Raw genomic sequence first — 19,470 nt, forward strand, 5'->3', positions numbered from 1 at the left:
TTGATAGTGAATCTTGATTGTTTACAATTAAAATTGTTATTAATAGAATTAATGGATTATTTCTTTCTAATTTCTGAAAAAGAATAGAGTTCATAGCAAGGAATTGAGAAATGTAAGAATTTTAAGCTCGCGCGCGATTATACCATATGTAGTATGTGAGATATTTTCTTAAATATGGATAAGTATGTGAGATTTTTTCTTAAAAGGTCTCTTAAAAATCTTTCGTCGTCATCGCGTATGTCGCGATCGCTCGATATGTCGAGGACATGAAAATGTCGGTCGAAGGGATTACTCGACTTCTTCTCTCAACATAGCCGTTTCAAGATTTTGTGCGCGCACAAAAGAACAACCCTTTTTCGTATTCATGCCCTCAAGCCAACCTCTACAACCTGCCTCGAGTTAACTTACTCGAGATTGTGTCTGTACATGTGTCCTAAAATTTATATTAACGTTGAACTGATCGTTTTTCCTCGCTACCTATCTCCAAACTGATCATTTTCTCCGGACATTTTTCACTTTCATTTTCCGTCAATATCTTTTACTGTTTCATGATAGTTTTCGTTTTAACTGATCTGCTACAGCGTGTTCTTTTGAGAGCTTGAGTAACTCTTTTTTTGAGTAAATAGAAAAAAGTAAATATGTGTGTGATTAAAATTTTTAAATAAATTTTCTAATAATTTGTACATATTTATTCATAAATATTTTTAATATCTCTTTTTTAACCTAAAATTTCTGAAAATTTAAGCATTTTCCAACAAAAATATTGGAGTAGAAAGAGAGAGAGAGAGAGAGAGAGAGAGAGAGAGAGAGAGAGAGAGCTTACAGATTTCTATTACAAAAACTTCTAAATTGCAATATACACACATGTTAGAAAACGTATAAATATAAAATTAGAAACTTAATTAGTCATGACCTTTAAATCTAAAAATTTGTGTGTAAATAGTACGGAATTGAAATCCTATAATAACATTTTTAATAGAGACGTTATAATAACTGGTAATTAAAACATAATAATAGATACAATACAATATATAATTTCCAACAAATTTGGCTATTATATTCTTCGAAATTTTGAAATAATTTGAACGATTAACACATTATCGTTTGCTAAATCATTAGAATATTTATTCTTTTCATCGTATTTTTATCGCAGACTCAATCATATTATTTTGTGTTATGCATAACATATGGGTGGACGTTAATAAACTTTACGGCAAGCTTACGTCGCATCCTAATATTGCAGACAGAACTTTGTTTATTGCATCGATTATTCAATAATAACAAACAATTACAGGTGTGTTCTCAGATCCTTGCTAATCAAACGTCATTTTGTTTGTTAACTAACGTGAATGTGGATTCCCGTAAATCAAATTGTTTCTTAATTTCATAAAAATGTAATTTATATTATTATTTACAGATAAAACAAAAATAATGTAAGTATTCTCCTCAACGTTCGTTTTTTCATAACGGTTTGTTTTATCAATTATTTCAGCAGTTTTTTTCATTTATGCAAAAATAAACTCACATAATATATACACGTCTATTATTTTTGTGGATTGTTTTTACATTGTCGCAACAATTTATTTAAAATTGTAATATTTATTTAGGGAAAATAATATTATCTGCATTCTTATATAAAAATAGTAAAACGTTAGAAAGCATAAATGATCTATGTACTACGGAATACATAATGTGCTCAGTGCACATGACATAAATACATACAACGGAATTTAGCGATATTATTGATGGCAAAAGTGGCCCACTCAGATTTACTGATACCGGCTTTATTAGAAATTGAGTCCAATTTAAGTTTTGTGCTGGTTTAGTTCCCTCAACGCCATTGAATCGACAATGCTCTATTGTTGCACCGAATCTAATCTCGGATTTATTTCGATGCAAGAAGCACGTAAATCAGCGTTGATTATTGTATCGAGGTAAATTCACCTTAAACTGCATATACAAACATGTACATTTTTGTTTGTTTTTTTTTTCATTATTTTCAATGCTAACTTTGATGATACTTTTAGTCAGCTGTTAAGTTAGTTTTATTAAAGTTAAAGACATAGAAAGAAATTCTTTTTTTTTTAGATAAATAATTAAATGCATTTTAACACGCTTTTTTTATATTTATACATTATTTTTTTTAGTTCATCTTTTAGACAAAAAAGTACGTGATGATAAAATTGCGTTAAATGAAATTTTCACAATTGTAATCAAAATTATTTATAATGAATTCAGTCTCAGGCCTTGATAATCCATACAAAATTATTTTTTTAAAAAAGTAAAAAGACAGTGCATGCGTTCCCATTATAAAAGATTTTATATAAAAATCTTCGCTAATTTGTAATTCTCAGTAAAATGAAATATAATAATTGTACTTATTATTATATATATTATAATAAAATTTAATATGTAAAGTAATATTTTATTATATGTCTCTTATTGAGTTGACATTTTCAATACAAATTAAAAATTCATATGTCACTTTTTAGTATAATAATTGTTACAATTTATATATTGTAACATTACAAGTTATTATAAAAATCAAAAAGAAATTTCAAATTATACAAGCTTGTGCTAATTATATTTACTGCTAAGCTTTATCTTTTAACTTATTATCAAAATTTATAAAACATGTCATTAATACATTTTATGAACTCCGCATTTTATTTTCTTCTGCATCATCTTAGAAATAAAATGATTTATATATCGATATTGTGAATACTTAAAAAACATTATTTAAAAGTATACTGAACACAGTTACAATAAAATTTGAGGAACAATTTTATATTTCTTGAGCCCTTGAGACCTTATTTCCGAACATTTTTATCACTTGAAAAAGTTAGAAAATTCAAGCTGTGAGATCATTAGAATTCTTTAAAACAAAGTCTAAAAAAACGTCTTCGTATTTCTTTTCTATGTGAGTAGATAAGCTGCACGAGTATCCAGTAAATCTGCAATCTCTCTCAATAAATAATAACAAAAATAAAAGACGTCTATACGAAATATGTATACAAATATATGTATATCAAATCCAGATAAACAACATACATATTATATTGCAGTCGTTTGTTTCTATTTTGATGAACCGTGTATGTATTATAGATGCTAGTTTCAAAGCACAAGCGTTTCCATAAAAATTAGGATAATATAAGACGTATTTTAACTTATATTTTAAGAAAACTGTTAATTGCGCAAAATATTGACATTGCGAGTGTTTCAAATAAAAAGAGAGGATATTAGTCACAGCTGAGTTTTATATTCTTTTAATTTTCGACTTTAATCTAACATATAAACTTTTTGACATTTATTTCTTATTTTTATTTTTACTCGTGCTTCGTTGCGAGCCAAACTACCAGAAAGGTATACATTTCCGTGATTTACTCGATTATTCAAAATTAAGAAAAAGTGAAAAAGCTCACGGAAACTAATGTATAGAACACTCACATGAAATACGGATGACTGAGAAATTGTGAAGTAAAATAATGAATTAATTGTGTGTGTGTGTGTGTGTGTGTGTGTGTGTGTGTGTGTGATTAGTACAGAAAGAATTTCGAATTTAAATAGACATGTATTGTCATATGTTTCAGTAAAAGCAAAATTTGTTCATTAATGCGTGTCTTTTTTCCTGTAATTATTAACTTAAATAAAATTTTATTAATTATAATTGTAATTGTTAATATATTACAATCTATATATAATGTAGAAGAGTTACGTACAATACATATATAATATTACATATAACGCACATTTATTTAAAAGTAAGATTTTTAGTGAACTAGTAAAATTAAACTGATAGTGAATAATAGCTTTCATGACAAGTTTTTATCTAAGTTGAGCTCTCAAATTACTGATCAGCGAAAATTATAGATGCTAATGGATTATAACAGCAAAATATATTATGAGCAGTATAATAAATTAGCCTTTCGTAGAAAATAATATTATGTTTCTAATACGAAAAGATAATCGAATATAAATGCATTATACTACAAATACAATTATTACAAATAATTACGTTAAATAGCATGGGTTTACGTACTTTTGAGTCTGTTTCATTTTAAACTGATAGATGTAATTATTGCAAGCGTATTTTAATTGAAGCGCATTTTAATCGGAAAAATTTATATATCCTTTTGACAGAATTAATTTAGAGGTAATTTGGCATGGATAAAATTGGAAGGTAGCAATTTCCACTACGTACTATACACAGGATATGTTATACGCGTTGCACCGTGCAAAATGTCAGACATGCATTCTGGCTGGAATTGGAAAATTGCGCGTTCTACGAAATTTTTATACGAACCGATAAAAGTAATTTGCTATTTCGTTATTCTGTATGACCTGAACAGAATAAATTGAAATAAACAAATATGACGGAAAAATCTGCTGTAGTAAACTTCTAGTTTTCCGAAAGATTAGCTTCATTTAAAATATATCGGATGCTATTATGCTATACACATTAATTATCTCTGCAATATTATGTGCAAAAAGATACGAAGATATATTCATAGTATTATAAATTATATATTATATATAAACCCCACGTGATTATTGATTGATTTTATTAACAATTTAATTAATTATTATTATAAACTCACAAAAGTGATATCCCCCGCCCATGTTACAGTTTTTTAGATCTATAAAATTAGATCAGATTATAATTAGTGTACAAAATCTGACGATTCTACATAAACTTTTAATTTTAGTAATTTATTAATAGTATAGTTTTTATTTTAGTAATTTATTAATAGTATAGTTTTATATTTTTAAAATATATAAATTCTTCATAACACTAAATATAAATCAATCAATACTTGTGTGGTATATGTGAACTCATGACATTTCTAAGTTTGAATCACAAAACATTTTTATTTCGGTTATACATGTATAGATATAGTAAACAAATATTTGTTATGAAAACTTTCCATTAAAATTTTAATTATTAAATTGATTCTTATCAAATTTCATTTATTAAATTGAAATTGATATTATTATTAAATAACGAGCTGAAAAGAAGGACCTTTCATCAAACAGATTAATCAACAGATTATTGCTGTCACAACTTGGCGAATTTAATAATGATGAGTCTGCATATTATGTTGTAATGACATGCTGGAGGTCCATCGTAAGCGGAACAGAATAAAATAGATTGCCGAGAAGAAAGATTGTGAGGATTCCTTCAAATTGTCGACGAGCGTCGTCTACGCTCTTATTCGTCTCCACCATACCACAATCGCCATTAATGGCTGAGCATCTCTCGACCTGGAAACTTCGGCTTGTAAGACTGGAAGATATCACGCGAAAGAAAAATTTTCTATAGAAACCGCGTAGCTTTAATCGCGCAATATTAACGATTGAAATTCCTTTTAAATGCAGTCATGATTTATAAAAGTATCGCTTTCGGTGCGCAAAAGAAATGAAAAAAATAAACAAAGAAATGGAAGAAGAGAATAAAAAGAAAGAAAAAAATTTATATATTCTAAGTTAAGTGATCTAAATTAAATTTTCTGGAACAAATAAACATAATTAACATTATAATATATTGAGCTAAAAAACAAGATTAATTGTTCGTGTTAAAAATAATAATTGATTATATTTAATTTCCTATAGTTATATATCAAGAAAAATAATCTCTCTGATGGTTTTGTATAAGATTACAGTTATTTCAATTTTAATGCAATTATAATGATATTGTATAATATTACAGTAATGTGATAGAAATGGAATAAAACAATTTTTATTCCATTGTACATATTAAAACAAATGACGGAAACTTTGAAAAGAGCTCAAAGGTACGCTGAACTTTGCTAGCTTACTTTGAAAGTCATTGTTGAAAAGTCATACTTCAAGATACTTGCGATGCATTGTTACATTACTGATCGCAAATATCTTTTCCAACTTTATTGCAAGTTCAAAAATGCGTATTCTTTTACTAACATAAAAAGACTACAGTCCACTGATGCTACAAATGCAAGCATTTTTTGATTGACTAATTAGTGCATTTCTTTTTTTTGATTAATCAATCAAATGCTTTTGTAGCGCCAAGTGGACCGCACCCAAAAACAAAAATTTAAAAATATAAATTCATGTATAAAATTATTATATAAAATCTTAATTTTTTGATAAGCAAATAAAGATGTGTTAATTTGAAAAATCTTTCTATTATTTTTTATTAATGACAGTTTAATTGTTCACAAAATTTAATTGCTTTAAGACTACAACAAGAAAGTTAATGTTATAAACATTATGTATTTTTTATTACTATTTGCTGCTGAATTTTTTAAATAAATTATAATGGCAGAAAATTAACAATTTGAGACAGTTTGTAATAAAATAATATCAATTAATATTATATTATAAAAAAATAAACTCTATAAATAAGTTAACAAAATATATGTTGTGCATAAAGTTCTTTTAATATTATTAGTAGTGTTAATAATATGAGACGGTAATATATATATCTACGTATTACGACGATTTCAAATTGCATCTTCGAGGACCAGATACTTAATGAAAATTTTCCATTAGGCACTGTGTGTACTAGCGCTATTATTCTGTACACCCTCATAGTACCGTCTATCAATGCCATTTACGTCGGTATACGACTATTTGCTGCGGGAACGAAATCGATAATCCGATTTCATTATCACATCGTAGAGACCAGCTACGGTTCTATTAACTAGCATGCATGTCAATCCCATAAATATACGTCAGCGCGCACAACGGCATAAAATTATGCTGCCGAGAATTTGATTTCAAAATACAGTCCAATTTATCTGACGCTTTTTGTTTCCATTAATTACAAATTGGCAAAGAACGTAAAATAATAAAAATGCTATTTTGCTCACATTATTGAATTTACTTCACTTTCAGTATTTTTTTGTTATTTGTAATAACTCTAAATCTATAATTTGTGTGACCTAGAAAAAAATTTTTGTTAGCTCTTTAATAAAAATGTTTTTACAAGCTGAATATCTAAAAAATCTGAATATCTTAAAAAAATGAAAATTATTACAATTGACTAAATGAATTTTCTCTTTTTTTCAGATTATCTGTTTAGATAAGTTATTTTGCACTCTTAAGAATGTACGATTGATTACTTACGGGATAAGTGATAAGGAGGGTACGCTATTGTTCTTCATTGGTAATACCAACCCAATATATGAAAATCTTTTAATAATAAGAAAGGCTAATTTATGATTTATTAAAATTGAAAATAACATTGATTGCTAATTTTTAATTATTAATCATAATATTAATATTCTATTATTAAGGAAATGCAAGTAATTTAATGATGTATGTTCAATATTGATGACAAAATTCTTACAAGGTAAAAAAAGATTTGTTCTAACTGTATATGTTTTTTATATAGATCGAAGTATTTTAAAAGTAAGTAATATATCGGTCATTTAATGCATTTGCCATAAGACACCATGCATAAAACTCTAACTTTAGCTCTTTCTTAAAAATTACACGGTCAATCGGTTTGAAATTTTAACATAGTATTAGTTTCGTTTTAAATAATATTCTGTGTAATTTTTAGATAGATCGAAGCGTTTTGATTTTTCAATCGTACCTCCTTAATCTACAATTTCATGTACAATTGTTTGAATAAAAAATTATGTTCCGTATTTATACCTCATTTTTATCGTTAAATGTATTCATTCATTTTTGAAATTCTATAATAGATGTATTGTGAACTGTATGCTAAATGCGTATGTTTATCGATAAATTAAATTTCAAATAAGAAAAATCCTATATTCTCGGTCAAAGCAGATTTTAGTGCTTAAATACATATAATTAACAATAACACAATTTGAAACCACAATATGTAGTTATGTACTCCTTTAAATTACTAACAATAAAAATAATAATTGTAATATAAAAAAGGCTGTAGGAGTCAACGCTGGTTATAATTAGCGATAAATTAAATAATGATCAAATATATTATCCGATACACATATAAACTTTGTACGTTTCAACTCTATTTTGAGTCATCTTCAGCAATTCAATCCATCCATCAACGCAATGAAAAGAGATATTGCATCGCAAAATAATACCTCCACAATCCATGCATGCAATGACGTGACTAATCATGAGGTGAGACCCATACTCAAACAGTTACAAAGCTGAGTGGTGATGAGCAACTCAAACTAAAATTAAAATTCATATTAGAACACTGTAAATGGACTACTCACATGATGATCAGCTCACCTCGCATGTCTACAACACACATTCCATACAAAGTACATCTTACAAAATCTTACAATGAAAATTATGTCTAAACTCGTCAACATGTTAAAATTTAAATGTGAAAAATTAAGAAGAACAAAAAGTGTCTAGTCAATTGTAAGTTCGGTTAAATAATAAGAGTTAATTCAAAACATTGCGGTCAAATTTAAAAGCACCGACTGTAGATCAAAACAACAAAACTCTTATAAAAAGACACATCCTATACTTTATTAAGCAACTCAATGTAAGTATGATTTAAAGCAACAGTGTCATTTTGCAAATTTAACCTATTTTTTTTGTTTTTTAATATGTATCATTTCTGACAATAGACGTTTATTATAGTATCTCTCAGTGTCCAGAAACTCAACATTATCCCAATCGAACTTATGTCCACAATGCACCCTATGATCAGTAATAACCGATTTTGACGACGCTTTACTAATAATATGCTTCCTGTGTTTCGAAACTCTAGTTTTAAGGTTCCTACCCGTTTGACCCACATAGGAAGCATCACAACAATTGATCTTATATACAACATTCCTTTTTGATTCGATTGGTAAAGAATCCGTATGTACTCGAATAAATTTATTTAATTTGTTGAAACTGAAAAAAAACAAATTAAATAAATTTATTCGAGTACATAAGGATCTACAGTCGATGTTTTTAAATTTGACCGCAATGTTTTGAATTAACTCTTATTATTTGACCGAACTTACAACTGACTCTTTGTTCTTCTTAATTTTTCAAATTTAAATTTTCACAGGTTGACGAGTTTAGACATAATTTTCATTGTAAGATTTTGTAAGATATTTTTGTATGGAATGTGTGTTGTAGACATGCGAGGTGAGCTGATCATCATGTGAGTAGTCCATTTACAGTGTTCTAATATGAATTTTAATTTTAGTTTGAGTTGCTCATCACCACTCAGCTTTGTAACTGTTTGAGTATGGGTCTCACCTCATGATTAGTCACGTCATTGTATGCATGGATTGTGGAGATATTATTTTGCGATGCAATATCTCTTTTCATTGCGTTAATGGATGGATTGAATTACCGAAGATGACTCAAAATGGAGTTGAAACGTACAAGGTTTACATATGTATCGGATAATATATTTGATCATTATTTAATTTATCATTAATTATTACCAGCGTTAACTCCTACAGCTACTTTTTTATATTACAATTATTATTTTTATTGTTATTAAATACATATTTTTTGTGTGAATTTATATACATTCTATAGGTATATCGCGCGCTGAGAAACGTTGTGAATTTAAAATCGCATTTATGAGCAGAATAATAATATCACTTATTAAATTGTATAAGCAGTTTTATAATTTTTTAATGCTAATAAGCATCTTCTAATAAAAATATTAGTTAATGAAATCTTATATGAATATGTTGATAAAATCTAAAAACTGCGAATAATTTAATACAATAAATTATCTAGGCTGAGAATTGAACCCGAATCTTCCGCTTACCGAGCGAATGTCCTCACAGACTACCGAAACAAATTAAATATCGATTATTATTGATAAAAGTGAATATTGAATTATATGTATAATTAACATCATACTTAATTGTTATTTTATGTTAATAATTAATGAAACAAATGTACGTATATTTTTGCTTATCTTTTCAGTTTATGGAAAAAAATTTTTTGTCAACAAACACACATATAATAAATATCGAATATTTACATGCCTAAACGAACGACGTTTCGAAAGCACAGTCTTCAAACTACCAATCAGAATATGTTATGGTGGCTCAAATCGAGAATAATTTCCAAGTCAAATTATTTTCGATGTTTTTGGCTTAGATGTGTTTTCATTTTACAAAAAACGAAAACAATTTCAAGAACCGGCCATCTTGGTTTGCACCAGTTAAATCAACAATGCGCTTGATATCAAATCTCTCAACAAAACTGACGAAATACCTAGCGAGAGAAAATATAGCAATAAATAAAAAAATATCAGAAAGTTCGGTTCGTTTAGCCGTTTATTTTTTTCGAAAATATGTGGCTTACATAAATCTATGGATTCATTAATCTATAGCAACTATTTGAGGTTGTGATAAATCTACAAAGCTATGAAATAGTCAGTAACGTTTGAGCGAGTTCAATTTTCCATATTTAGTATATAAATATTGAAAAAAACCGTACGGAAATTGTAATACAATTTACTGTTACTACTATTACTAGCAAAGGATTTTACTAGTTTAGGGATTTGTGTGGAATGTTATTAGTAACAGTAAATAATACATTAAAATCGCTAAAATTATATTAAACTTATTTTTCGTATTTAAATAACAAAATTAATCTTTAGTGATAATTTATGTATATCTTATTAAATAAGATATATAAAAGAACACATGCAAATTTGACAGCAATCATGCACATTGTTGTGCGATAAAGTTTAATACCTTAGTGCGTGACTACCGCGAATAAATATGAAACGTTGGTGACATTTGTGTTTCCCTGGAAATTACAATCACGTGAGTAACATGCATCGCGCTAAGGTCCCCTACAAGCAGACGACCTCAGTATTAACCCGAGATCACGTTCTACGTGTGAGGTTAACACAATTATCGTCTCGGTCGTTCGTACCTACTCTAGGTGTGGTATTCTAATACGAATATAATAATAATGCAAATGTAATGGTGAAAAATTTGATGAAAAGTACAGAAAACCAAATATAATTTACAGAAAATCCGGCAGTAATTACGTCAGAAATTACATAACGGAAAATTATTTCTACTTTGTTACATATTTCAGAATGTCTAACTAGAACGTACAGTATTGCGAAAAATATGACATGTGTCATTTTACTATCAAATGAAAACTGTCAAAAAAAGAACAAGTAAAATTTTTAGTTAAAATAAATTTATATAAAAATAATTTTTTAAACTTACAATTTTTGAATTATTTACAATAGCATTTACTTTTGTAGAAAATAAATATACGAATAGCTACAGTTAAAACTAGTTCGAGGTAAAACATTTTAAACAAAATTTTAGCACTTGGTGTTTTTCTATGTTTTCTATTTCTCTTTGTATATACGTAAATTCAAAATATCCGATATTAAATTTAATAATTAATGCTTTGACCCTCTTGTTGAACAAACATCAATCCTAAATTTATTATGGAATTTATTAACCTTTTCAAACCTGATTTTATTGGACCCATGTTAAAAAAATGTTTTAAATTCAATTTATGCAACCCTTAATAAGTAATTTTTATACTAAACAATTACTTTTATTCAAAATTTTGACTATTTTTCTAATATATGCATTATTATGGACAACAGTTCTCAGATGATGTCGATAGAATTAAATAATTTCAATGGATAATGTCTTTAAATGTACCTTACAATATATACAGGATCTGAAGCGCTTAAGTTGAGATTATACTTTTTAATATATAATATTTTAATGAAAAGCCTATTAGCTGGAGGTGTGATCAAAATTTTAGCATGTATAGTAGTGCACAAAATGCACTACTATAAAATATGTGGATATTATACAATAGAAATAAGTTAATGGCAATCTTTACGTAATCTCGAAAAAAAGCAATCTTTAGTAAATTTTCAATTTACTCAACGAACATTTCATTAACACATACAATGACTGCGTATTCCGAGAAATGATAGTTTCAAGGAGAACAAAATGTGGCTGCAACTTAAATATCGATTAAAGTTAAATACTAGTTAATTAAACAGTCGTTAAATAATGTATGATAAACAAAGTTTTCTTATGATTTTATCCGATCTCGATTTCTAAGCGAATCAAGCTTGTTGAACATTATTGATACAACCAGACCGTTCTCTCTGGAATTCTCTTGATCTTCGTAACCTAGAATCGACAATTCGGGTCTCTGGGTCTCTCATCGAAGTTTCGTCCGTCCTCCCTCTCTCCTCTGGCTTCCCTCTTCATTTCATCCCCGTGGCAATGTGTAGTGTGAACGCACCCGTACGCGCGCAGGGTACGGCATGGAAGCAGCAGGTATATACCCGGCCTGGCAGGAGCGTAGGTGAGCTAAAATAGATCGATGGATGTTGCTGCGCACGCAAGTACCTCCGGTTGTACCCCCCTCCCCCTCCCCCTGCGGGGGTAGGAAACAGCGCACCACGAACCTCGGTGGGTAGGGCGGCATCGAGAAATAGCTGGTGGGAGTCACTGAAGAGGGTGGAACGGCCAGAGGGACATTACGGAAGAGAGGGGAATATAGAAATGTGGAAGGAGGCAAGCCGTGTTGGAAAAATGGAAGGGTGAATGTGAAGAAGGAAGCAAGACGATATTGAGAAATAGAGAAGGTGAATCATGAAGGGAGACGCGTGATGTGATGTCTAGAATGGAAGAGAAAGAGAGGCGAAAGAAGAAGGAAGATAGTTGCTGGCAAGACTGTTTCAAGAAAGAGAGATGGCCGAGAAAAGTAGGGGTGTATTGGGGGCAACGAGCAGAAGAAAGATAGTGATGTAGTGCCTCGAAGCGAAAAAGGGAAAGGTATATACAAACGGTGGAGACGAAGAAGTCTCTGTGGAGGAAGCGAAAAATAAGGCGGGTAACGGAAATTGAAACGAGACGGATAGTCCGAATTCTGAACAAGAGCGAGATGGATGACCTGCGAAGAAGGGGAACTATCTGGGAGGGAGAGAGATACGCCGGGGTGAAACCGGGAGGGTGCAACTGGTGAAAGTGGAAGGAGTGGAACGCGAGCGGATGGGAGAAGAGGGAGAGAGGCACGCGACGACATCTCACCTGTTTATCAACCCGCCAGTCTGGTTTACGCGCCCGGTCATCCGCCGACTCTACAAGTGGCTATTCCACTTCGACTCTCGAACGAACACGGATTCGTCGAACTCTTTAGCTAACTCCTTATTTAGGACGCCGGTAACATTTGGAGATTGCGGAAGTACGTGCGGTTAACATTTTAAAGACGTTACGTCGTGTCACGATTTGCCTCGACGGATCTTGCTTCTCGATAGCTTCTTCTCACCATCGTCGTCGAACGTGTCTCTGCGTAACGGTGAGTAATCGGAGCCTGCGTTCATTTCTGATGCGAACTAGGTCACCAGTGACACCACTAAATCGCGCGGTCGCTTCCGGCCTTCGCCGGATCAGATGGCAAAGACTCCATTCGGAATTTGAGACGCGCGCGCGCGCGCACTCCGGATTGTGTTGCTTGCGTGTTAATTGTATACATTTATGGGAACTCTGACAATTTTGTGTGTAATTATTTTAATTGTCCATCCCGCTACAGCGCAACATTAACGTGACGCGGATGGTGAATCAAAATTAATGCTGGAAAAAACATTGAAATTTAACAATGCGTTGTGGTAATAATAATGATCAATTCCTCGGAGATTGATTGTCTTCCGTTCCTAATATTTTCTCTCGTAAAAAACTTATTGTTGTATTTTTGTAGAATTTGATGAATTGATATAACAAAGGAAAAATCTTTAGAAATTGGAAACACACGTTTACTACAGCTCTGACACGTCATCTATTAACTTCAACTGTTCGTTCGACAAAAAACGATTGTTTTGCTGAAGCAAACATCAATAGAAAAAGTTGTGATCGAGTTTGTCTTTGATGTGTTCCGGTTGTTTAACTTGTTAAATAAAGCGAACGAAACGGGACATATAAAAATCACATTCATGATAGTAATTGTCGCATAACAATATATCTTTCAATAATTTTCCGTTAATTATTCATTAATTCCGTTAATTAGAAGAACATACAACTTTTTTAATACAATTGAAATCATCTTCGAATAATGTTAGATACAATAATAACGGGCGTTAATTAAACGTGACAGTTAACGATCACATTAACACGAATCCTATCTCCATGAGACACATACACGATTGAATGGCATAGCGAGTAGTGAGAATCAACGTACTGTCGGACATGTTGAAGATTATCGCTCTCTATCTGAATTGTCATTCGTGGGTCGATGAACAGATAATGTCTCTTGATAAGTAGGAATGCCAATACAATATAGACATAGATACGGCTTTTTCCGTGATATATTGCCTAGTACTAATATGTTTGTTCAGTGAATTGTGTATGTCTTACCACAGTTGAATTCTCATTACCATAAGCAGGTAAAATATATAATATAATTAAATAAGATTATTTTCATTATAAAATTGCGCATTTTTATCTTCACATTATTATATATATATATATATATATATATATATTTAACTATTAAAATTTTATATTAAATAATATTTACTTTTTACAATTACTTTAAATAATTTCGGTCGTTTATCTTCAGTAATCATCAGAACGCTGCTGAAAACATAGTACAATATTAAAATAATCTCTATGAATATTTATTTAAGAAAACTAATAAAAGAATGTTTACTCACTAGAGAAATTTCTACTTTGAAATACGTAAGGAATATTATATAAAGTGACGTATCGTTTAAGGAATGTTTTCTCTTCAATTTTTATTTGATTGCTTACAATATAGTAAGATTAAAAAGCATTTGAGTATAATGTATAAAAATATTTTATTTAAAGAAACGTATTGTATGTTTTATTTATATATATAATATAAGTTTAAATAAGTTTAAATAAAATTATAAAAATGTATTTACAATTATATATAATAATACGTAATATTTATAATTATAAATAATAACATAGGGCATTTTTTATTTATATAAAAACAATATATTGAAATAAAATTAAAATGGTATCCGATAGGTGCGAGTTTATCAGGTTTTTATTTGTAATTTAATAATTATATTTATATGTTCTGAAGTTTTTGCGACATACAAATTTACATTCAGCATTATATTTATTTGTTGGTTCTTGTAACGCAAATTATTAAATTTATCATTAAGGTTGCCGCCGACGAGATCGACATTTCAACAAAAATTCTAATCAACATATGTGCTCGTCACCTCACCTCGGTGAAAAAAAATTAACAGTTGTAATATAAATCATCGGACATATCAAGTTTGTTATAGTTGAATGCAAACTGCAAACCATTAAAGTTATTAACTCGTTTTTTAAAGGATCATCCATTACGCAAGCGCGGAATTGAAATTAATCAACAACATAAAGCACAGTCTTCATTAAATGCTCGAGGTCGTCCTCATGTAGCGTTCGTTAATTAAATGATAGCCGAACGAGTAATCACTCGTGGCTCAATGGCCAGAGTCCCATGCCCGAGTCCAAAGTGCAAAATAGCAAACTCTCGTAGTCTTCCTTTCGCAATCGATCGGGTTTACTTGTCAGTGACGAAAACGCTTTTGACGGAATAAAAGACGTCTGTTGGATTATAAAGATCCGTTTCCATGCAACGCCCTAATATAAGGGGTTCTTTATGTGTTTTTTGTGTCAGACGAATATAAGTTCAAGCGGGAAAAACAAGCTCTATAAACGGACAAAAAACTGCGCAGCAAAGAGGTATTAAATGGAAGATGTAATTCTGAAATTCGGATTTAGTTGCACGGATTTACGCGTTAGAATTTGCGCAATACCTATATTTAAAATTTTGCGACTGCCGTAAAAAATAGGATCGCTATTATGTGGTAAAATAAAGAAAGAATTTTTTTTATATTGTTTGAGTACCAAAAATGAAATTAAGAGGAAAATTAAGGGTAATAATTATTTTAATACTAAGGTATTTAGAAGATGTCTGTAGAATTACAAATAATTGCGAATGAAAAGTGAGTTAAGTTTTGTCCATATAAATTAATTAAAAAAAAATTTTTTTAATCGAACTTATCTATATACTTTTTAAAATTTTTTATTTTTTTGCCTACAACCTGAAGGAAAAATATGTAAAAAAAATTATATAACTGAGTTAAAATGTATGAATATTGTAATATTTTTTGTATTTCATATTAATATAATTATTTCGGTTTCTACGTATAGATTTTATAAACATATGCATAAGATTATTTAATTTATATGTGCATTTCTGCGTAACATACCGACAAATGAAAGATAGCGGAAAATTATATATTCTGTAACACATTTATTTAATATTTTCTTCCGAGTTAAAAAATGCATTAGTTATTATTATATATTAATATTTATATAAATTGGAATATTAAATAAAATCTTTTTTTAAGTATCAACGAATTATATATGTATATATACATATATATATGTATATATATTCGAGAAATGAAATTTTTCATGAGTGCATAAAATATTTGCTTTTCAAATATCTGGATTTAGTGAGACGATAAGTCGATTTACGTGCAATAATCGGCTTTGGACTCGGAATCAAGGGATGAGATATAATCATTTATTTTTAATAATAATCTTCCGTTATCTTTTGTCTGTCGATATATTGCGATGATGTACAGATAAATTACGAATAGTGGCTGAAAGCTCTAGTGATTATTATAAGTAAAAATATGTGGAAGTCTTCGAATCTTTGATATTGGAAAGAGAATCTCTTCATCAGAAATTTACCGTCGATTGAAGCACGGTGGAAAACTGATGGGGCGTATCCGCGAAGAGATTTCCCTTTGCTCAATCCACTAAGGAAAACATACTCGTTGATCTGATGTATTCGGTTCTGCAGAAACCTATTCGTCGTATTTCCGCAGCTTCAGAAAGAGGATACTGAACTGAGCGAAATAAATTCTACGATCAGACTCAGATTTAATGCAATGCCAGAATTTTCCTTCAACTTTCGACTCGATCGTACATTGGCTTCTGGAGTCGCGTGTCTTCATTCAGGTTTGTTCTCCGAAAAAATGATTTAATTTATAGACCTAGAAATGATCCAAGTCCTGACAGTTTGATAAATCTTGGCAGTTTATAAAAAAAAACGGATTTTTCTTTATTTTTTTTTGAGTTATTTTCCATAACTCGTTATCGTAAAACGTCTTTTCTATAAAAGTTTATGTTGGTTGAAAAAATGAAGTAAAATTGTAAATGATGATATAATAGAAATATTATATAATAATATATTTATTCGAAAATATACATTTTACACTACATTACTAGCGTATATAACATAACAGCTATATTGTAAAAATTTCTTAACAGCAATTTTTCTTTTAAATTATAATATAACCAAATTAATAATAATATAATTATGTGTGAAAGTTACAATATAATTAAAAATTCCATATATTTTGTAATGTTTTATGCAATTGCGAAATATTTAACGTAAATCGATATCTGTATTTTTGAATACACAATTACATAATTACATTATGATTGTATAATTTCGTTATCAAATTTTCCCCGCGAGCTTATAATTATACATATCTGGACAGTGAGTGCAAAAAGTATTCGTACAGAGAAAATATTTTTGAAAAAAAAAGCTTTATTTTTAAAAAGTAAATATTCTCCAGCGAGAAATGAGTCATCGAATTGATGTTGAATCAATATCGATACGATAATTTAACCAATTTGAAGTCGATTCGACATTTAATTGACGATCATTTCTTGCTGTGTAATTAACAATTTTTTTATAAAGAACAAAATAGATTGTATGTTTCTTAAAATTATATATACCAAAAAGATGTGTAGGGGAGAGTGGTGTCGGTTGAAACAAAAAAAATATTTTTGCAGTTAACCAATTTATTATAAATAAGAAAAAATTGAAATTTTTTATGAAAACAAATATATCCTTTGGCATTAATTTCAACTTAATAGATATTTAAAAAAGTAACAAATTATAAATGATATTTATCATTAATGGCATCGCCGCAACTTGTTACAATTGACACCGCGGTGGTGTCAATTGTATCACCGCCGCTTGTTTCGATTTTATATCCATTAAACTTACATGTAAACAATAAATTGAATTGATATATACCTTACTGCAAAGCTTGATATTCATATAAGTGTGATATTCATATCACACAGTATCGTCGTATTACAAATTGTTGTGGAACGAATTGCACTAAATAATGGCGGGTAACAAAGTTTACAATCTAACCTTGATTTAACAAAAATAGGTGCTGTTACGTTTGCACTTACGAATGGCCACTCAATTTTTCGTCAATGACTTATGTCTGTTAACGGTATGCAACCGTGCATGCAGTTCAGCCTTTCGTCAATAGATACAGCTATTGCGATCAATGTTACAATTGACCCTCTGTTTCAACCGACATCACTCTCCCCTATTAATTGTAGAAAATATATCTGAAAAATAAGCGAAAATTAAAAATTGTATTGTTTGGATATGCTCAAAAAGTATTCGTACAATCGAGAAATTTAGCTTCTAAAATCAAGAATATATGCGAAGCTCGTTTATTAATGTAGAAACATAATGTTCATTATATAAAATTGCTAATTAATGTTTATTTTTTACAAATAAGACTTATTTTATTAAAATTTTTTTGTACGAATACTTTTACTCTCACTGTATATAACTTAATATCACGCCAAATGGAGATATTGTCTACGGGAGGATGAAAATGCTATTATAATTATAGCTACTCTTAATCACGTATCCTAGGATTTATATTGGGTAAACCAAAACTAGGGTTTTCTCGTTTGCTCATAACTACCACAGAAATGATAGCTATCGTTCTATCTTATCCTCTTGAAATTTAAAAACAATATTGAAGTTATAAATAAGTAATTTACGTAAAAATAATTAGATTTTAATATAAATATGATACTATACGTGAAAATTTTATGTTGAGTGGCAACAATTTTTTAAGATTTTTTAACATTTTTCTGCTTTTAACATTGTTAATATAGTACTATGGAATTTTCCTGATTTTAATTTTGTATTTTTACTTGATTACTGAAAAATTAAAAATTTGAGAAAAAGATTATTGTAAAATTTTCGTAAAAATTTATTCAGAATTGCAAGTATTTTGACGAGATATTTTTTTATTTCAATACATTTATATTAAAGGAGATTTATATTTAAAGATTTATGTTTTTTATATAGCTATGATAAAAATTTTTTATTAACAACAATTTCATTCCTATAAATTATGTCATGAAAATTTGCGTAATTATTGGATTGCGTAATATTGGATCACCAACAGTTGCAGTGGTCCTAGGTTAAATTTTCGTAAAGTTAAAGTCTGTTCCAAATTCCACTGGAAATTCCACTATCGGTGGCTGGCTGATGACGCTTTGAGGTCTGCAAAATTGAAGTTAATTTACGCAAAGTGCATTATAAATCTGCGATATGACCTACCATACTATCACCCTATTGAAGTACATAATAGTGAACAATAGCCGCTATATGCGTATGTCGCACAAGATTCAGAGAATCTAATTTCTCTTT

The 19,470-nt window shown here is 29.4% G+C and overlaps 1 protein-coding gene across 5 annotated transcripts in view; it reads left to right on the forward strand.

Annotated features, from left to right (window-relative positions):
- The first annotated feature begins 13,023 nt into the window (after positions 1 to 13,023).
- unc-13-4A (BAI1 associated protein 3) overlaps positions 13,024 to 19,470 on the forward strand; it is an 85,204-nt gene continuing 78,757 nt past the window's right edge. For all 5 annotated transcript variants that reach the window (XR_001940390.1, XM_018516220.1, XM_018516221.1 and 2 more), the window contains exon 1: positions 13,024 to 13,257. The gene's annotated coding sequence lies outside the window, so the exon portion shown is untranslated. The remainder of the gene's footprint in view (positions 13,258 to 19,470) is intronic.

The sequence above is a fragment of the Trachymyrmex cornetzi genome, unplaced genomic scaffold (genome assembly GCF_001594075.2).
Source record: "Trachymyrmex cornetzi isolate Tcor2-1 unplaced genomic scaffold, Tcor1.1 scaffold61, whole genome shotgun sequence".
NCBI classification, from domain to species: domain Eukaryota; kingdom Metazoa; phylum Arthropoda; class Insecta; order Hymenoptera; family Formicidae; genus Trachymyrmex; species Trachymyrmex cornetzi.